This window comes from Sinocyclocheilus grahami, unplaced genomic scaffold (genome assembly GCF_001515645.1).
Source record: "Sinocyclocheilus grahami isolate Dianchi unplaced genomic scaffold, SAMN03320097.WGS_v1.1 scaffold1237.1, whole genome shotgun sequence".
Classification (NCBI taxonomy): Eukaryota; Metazoa; Chordata; class Actinopteri; order Cypriniformes; family Cyprinidae; genus Sinocyclocheilus; species Sinocyclocheilus grahami.
Window position 1 is genome coordinate 59,318 of NW_015506416.1, and position 6,505 is coordinate 65,822.

A 6,505-nucleotide genomic window follows, 5' to 3' on the forward strand; every position below is an offset into this window, starting at 1 on the left:
TCAAACATCACTATTGTGATGTACATTTGTTTTAGGGACTGTTGACCGTGGAATTGTTACACTGGGGAAATGTGAGTTGTTTCTTCAACTGCTATTCACATACGCTGGGATGATATTATAATGACAATATGCACTGTGGCCTGGCCCCGTGTTAGCAAATTAGCCAGGTACATGTGAACCAGCCAGCTTGCCAGCTGAGATGTAGAATTAGTTAAGCCAGGAACACACTACACAACTGTAAGGCTTATGAATGTAATTTGATACTTACAACTGATCACACCCAAATGTGTCAGAGCCAGTTGCGTTCAGTCAGTGTTTGCAGTCAGCATTTAAAATCATAAGTGTGTTCAGTTCAGTCTTAGAATGATTCAGTTAGTTGTTAAGTGTGTCCCTGGCTTTAGATTGCATATCAGTATTTATGATTTGTTATACTTCCCAAATCAGATCATTACTAGACTACATTACTACCTCGGGATTAAATTTCAGTAACTATACAAGCATGTTTTGTGGAAGCATGGATGCATAAATTGTTTCATATTTTGTTTAACTAATAGTTATTTTCACCTGTTAGGTTGTTAGTAACTGATTGCAATGACATATTGTTCTCTGTGTCATAAGTGTGTTCAGTTCAGTCTTAGAATGTTTCAGCTAGTCGTTAAGAGTGTCCCTGCCCTTTAGGTTGCATATCAGTATTTATGATTTGTTATACTTCCCATATCAGATCATTAATAGGCTACATTACTAACTCTGGATCATATTTCAGTAACTATACAAGCATGTTTTGTGGAAGCATGGATGCATAAATTGTTTCATATTTTGTTTAACTAATAGTTATTTTCACCTGTTAGGTTGTTAGCAATTGATTGCATTGACATATTGTTATCTGTGTTTCAGAATGTGTCAAGTCTTTCCAAGGGGACAAATAAATAGAAGTTAAGAATCGAAAAGTAGTCACCAAAACAACACCAGAAGCAGAATGTATCTTTCAAGGAAATAAATGATGAAATTCTATGTTTGTGATATTACTGACCAATATTAGAGAACTTGTAGATCACAGTTAACTCACACTAAACTAACAGAATGAGTTTAACACAATGATATGACAGTAGTCTCATGTTGAGCTTACAATATGAGCAGACAGTGAGTGCGCTGTGCGGTTAAACTTTTAGCTAGCTGTGACCTCACATTGTGACCACATCATGAGTATTCTGCAGGGCTTAAAGTTGTCTGGCACCGTGCCGGATCTCCGGCGTGCGGCATTTGGCTGCGGGAAAAGAAGATAGTCGTCCTACATTTAAAAACACTTGTTGATATCATGTTCGAGTTCATGAGTTCGCCAACCAATGCTTTAGAGGAACACAGCTTTCACTCTCAACCAAACTAACATCACTAGCCAATCAGAAGTTTTTGCTCTTATAAACACGAGACGCGCATAATAGTATCCAATTGCAGAGTCGCAGCTGATGAATGGAAAAGAAGCCTGGGTCTCGAGCGTGGCACATTGAAAAAGCTGCGAGGCGCAATGGTCAAAGATTTCCATCTAGCGTCATATTTACACAGAAAAGCTATTTAAAAAGCAGCAGAGCTTTGTAAACATCTCAGAGTAATCATGTCATCTCCATAAGAACGATATGATGGCCAGAATGCATTTACCTGTATTTTTGAAAAGGTCCTGTTCACACATGATCTCTTAACGGTAATTTACCAGTAAAGACTGTATGTGTGAAAGGGGCTAAACTCATCCTCTGCATATGCGGTGAGTTTGGGTTGCTTAACATTAATCTGGGAAAACTCACTTGATTTGTAACATAAATCATTTAAACATATGCCAACACAGGAGAATACATCAACATATTTCTAAATATGCAATGTATTGTACATCGCGATTTCAAAATAAACGTTTCTGACTTTGCATGTTGCCAAATATTACAATTAAATTGGATTTAAACGTTGTTGAAATACATGAAACATCACCAGGCCGTTGGCGCCCTCTGCATGTATTTGTTATAATATAGGCATATTATATTATGTATTTAACAGTGTTGTTCAATAAAACCATTTACTTGGTTTTGATACTTTATTTGAGGCCAATTATTATTGCCTCATCATTACTTTATATAGAAATATAGTCATATTAAAGCCTGTTTTTCACTTAGTTCTATTTGTATTACTACAAAACAGCAGATTACTCACTTGTCAAAATAATCAGTAGATTACTTGATTAGCAAAATAATCATTAGTTAAGCACTAGATTAGTTAAAACATTTCAAAATACAACTGCACTGTTTTACTTTTTGTGATTAAAAGACAAATATTTTGTAATTTGAAAATTTCTTAAAGTATTAAAGGGGTCATATGACGTTGCTAAAAAGAACATTGTGTTGTGTATTTTGTGTAATGCAATGAGTTTATGCAGTTTAAGGTTAAAAAAACATTAAGCATTTTGTCTCACCTTGTGAGCTAAGTGTATTGTCACACCCCTAGGGTCTATGAGCGTGATAAAGCTCATAATTTTCCAAGTGTATGATATAGCTTTTACATTCTTTCATTATTCGTCAATCAAATATTCATGAAAAAAAAATCAGTTTGAATATGGAAAGCAATAACTTTGCCATAGTATCCTTTCAAATGTTAAAGTTGACACAGCCATTGCATTTTTTGCATGTGCTGCACTTTATTTGTACCATTTTGTTTTATTAGTTTATTTATTAGAATTTGAAAGATAATAACGATATTGATTGATAAGTGAGGTGATTTTAGTGCTTGAAAACCAAAAAAGAAGTAGTAAAAAAAGTAGTAAAAGTCCTGGAATTTTATTTTGCAGTATCTATACGAACTCTTGGATGATTAATGTTTTTGTTGTTGTTAATTTAACTGAACTGTAGTTTTCTGTAGTAAACTGTCTTTATATATTTCCTATTTTATATTCATTTCCTGGTATCTTTTGAACAAAACAATTTCATAAATTTCATGTTTTAAATTGTAGGTCATCTTGTACCCTGTCAAGGACAAAGCTAACCAGCAAAACTAAAGCATCCTAAATGTTACATGTGTTTGCACCATATTGTAGTGAGTAAACTTTCTTGGTATTGCTGTTTCAAATATCCCTCCATAATCTGTAGTCTGAATGTTAAAGTTGACACAGCCATTGCATTTTTTGCATGTGCTGCACTTTATTTGTACCATTTTGTTTTATTAGTTTATTTATTAGAATTTGAAAGATAATAACGATATTGATTGATAAGTGAGGTGATTTTAGTGCTTGAAAACCAAAAAAGAAGTAGTAAAAAAAGTAGTAAAAGTCCTGGAATTTTATTTTGCAGTATCTATACGAACTCTTGGATGATTAATGTTTTTGTTGTTGTTAATTTAACTGAACTGTAGTTTTCTGTAGTAAACTGTCTTTATATATTTCCTATTTTATATTCATTTCCTGGTATCTTTTGAACAAAACAATTTCATAAATTTCATGTTTTAAATTGTAGGTCATCTTGTACCCTGTCAAGGACAAAGCTAACCAGCAAAACTAAAGCATCCTAAATGTTACATGTGTTTGCACCATATTGTAGTGAGTAAACTTTCTTGGTATTGCTGTTTCAAATATCCCACCATAATCTGTCTGAGCCTGTCAAGGGCTAATGGCAATGGCAGATACGTTACTAGTTAGTTTCAAGGAAAATCATTTTCAAATAATGTTCTTTTTTTTTGTTTGCCAAATAGCCCTGTGTATGTGTCCGCCCCAGCAACCCCCAGAAAAAAAGTTCAGGTTTTTTTTTTTTTGCTTTAAGCCCTGATTCTGGGAGCTCACAGTTTGAGCACACAGTGAGTGTGCTTTGAGCACACAGTGAGTGTGCTGTGACCACATTGTGACCATATTTTGAGAACACAGTGCATGCACTGTGACCTCAAATTGTGAACATAGTATGAGCAGACAGTGAGTGTGCTGTGTGGTTACACTTTTAGCTCACTGTGACCCACACATTTTGACCACATCATGAGTATCTTGGGAGCTCATGGTGAGATCACTGTGAGATCAAATTGTTGACTGGGTGTACTCTGGTTAACTCTTTCTTATGGAAGTATACGGTTTTGACGGACTTCTATTGTTACGCCTTAATTAACAAGCCCATAAAATCACTTCTGCCTAAAGGTCATACCTTTGTATGCCCTTACCCTGGAACAGTATATTGACCATGCACTTTTGCTAAGTTGTTCGTACTTCACAGTGGGGGTCGAGGAGGAGCCTTCCCCTAAATATTTTTTTGGGAGGGGGCACCACACACCAAGCTGTGGTCGCCATGGAGCTTGGCCTATCATAGTCACCAGCATATCCAGTGATAATGGTCGCTAATCCTGTTCTTTTAGCACCTTCCTGTTCGGTGATACCTACACCTGAGCCAGTTCACGTCATGGCCATTTCTCTTACCTGCTTAACTGATAACATAATTTTTAACAACTTGTGACATTTGCACTGATAGGGAGATGTATGTATGAATATAAGATGTATAACATTTTCTTTGAAGTTGCCTGAAGTAGAGAATGATTCATGCCATGTCAATGCCAATTCACACATTTCTTTCAATAAAAAATTAAAAAAAACATTTTTAGAAAGAGCTAGGTCAGAAATGTTTTATACCTGTTATTGTGACCAAGTTTACACTGGGTGTGTGTGTATGTATGATTGGACAAGTCATCCCTAAATACAGTGCAAACATGGTCAATTTTGTTTGATCAGATCACTGACACCACATAAGGAGATGCATGTAGAAATGCATGCATAAATTAATGTTACCACTTTGCATGTGTAATGTAAAAGCTTATGCATCCTAAATGTGTCTCTGACCACAGTAAAGAAACATCTACTCGCCATCCACTCACCTAACACATGATAGTACTGATGTGTTATGAAAGAGCACCAAAACAAGCATGTAAAATTTTGTGTTGTACAAAAAAAAAAAAAAAAAAAAACATGGATTATAGTGGACATTGCAGCTGCCATAAATTTAATTTGCTTTCTTTTCTGCTCAGTTATAATCTGCGTGTTTGGTTAGTTCACTGTATTTGTGAAAAATCATCACTCCTCGAAAGTGATGTGGGGTTTGATGAAATAAGGGGGTAGGGTCATGACAAAAGATCAATACAAGTTTTAAATGTATATATTCCATTGAACTATAACGTACTATAAGAATAGACAAACTCTATTTCTCTACACATAACAAGTGACATCTGTAAAAATAAATAAATGCAATCCTAAAACATCTGCCCAATGACATTAACCCAGTGGTCGGGTTGTATTCTACGAATCAGTTAACCTCCTAATTCTTAAATATTTAGTCTAAATAACATTTTTTTAAATGTTTGCTTGGTTTTATTTAGAAATGAACTAGTTTGTTCCTTAATATTGTAACGACTCATTCACTGAAGGCGAGCGTAGTGAGAACCCAAGTGCAGTTTATTTACAGAGTGATCCAAACTCCAAACAATAATCCGAGACACAGAATTGACTTGACTAGGCATGAACAGACAAGACTCACCAACAGCAGGTTACAACTTCAATACACGACGAGGGCACAATGGGAACATGAAGCTACTTATAGGAAACAAGAGGGTCACATGACAAGAACAAACCAATGGGAAACAAGACACATGACCTAGACAACCAATCAGAACATGACACAATGAACAGGGGAACCAATGGCATGAATACATGAGGGCAAGGGAAGCATGACACAAACAGGGACCATGAAACAATTACAAAATAAAAGACATGGAAAACATGAACATGAAACAAAACACCACATTACATATCCCCCCCTCTAAGGGCGGCTCCTGATGCCCTAATGTAACATCCACCCCAACCAACACAACGTCCAAGAGGGTGGAGGACTGGAGGTGGTCCAGGGGGCCGGGATGGAGGGCCAGGCCCGTGAAGAGGAACAGGCAGAGAGGGGAGCCATGGCGGAGCAGGCAGATCGGGGGGCCATGGCGGAGCAGGCAGATCGGGGGGCCATGGCGGAGCAGGCAGATCGGGGGGCCATGGCGGAGCAGGCAGATCGGGGGGCCATGGCGGAGCAGGCAGATCGGGGGGCCATGGCGGAGCAGGCAGAACAGGGCGGCCGGATGATGACAGCAGAGCAGGAAGCCATGGTGGTGCAGAGACATGGACAGATGACTTGTCTGTGACCGAACAAGCAGAGAGTTCTTGAATGGCCTCCTTGGCCGTGAAAGGACAGACAGTGAGTTCATGAACGGCCTCTTTGGCCGTAACAGGACAGGCAGTGAATTCATGGACGGCCTCCTTGGCCGTGGCAGGACAGACAGTGAGTTCGTGAATGGCCTCCGTGGCCGTGGCAGGACAGATAGTGAGTTCGTGAACGGCCTCTGTGGCCGTGACAGGGCAGATAGTGAATTTGGAAGCGGACGCCACCACCTCAGGAGGTTCTGCAGCGGATGCCGCCACCTCTGGAGGTTCTGCAGCGGATGCCGCCACCTCTGGAGGTTCTGC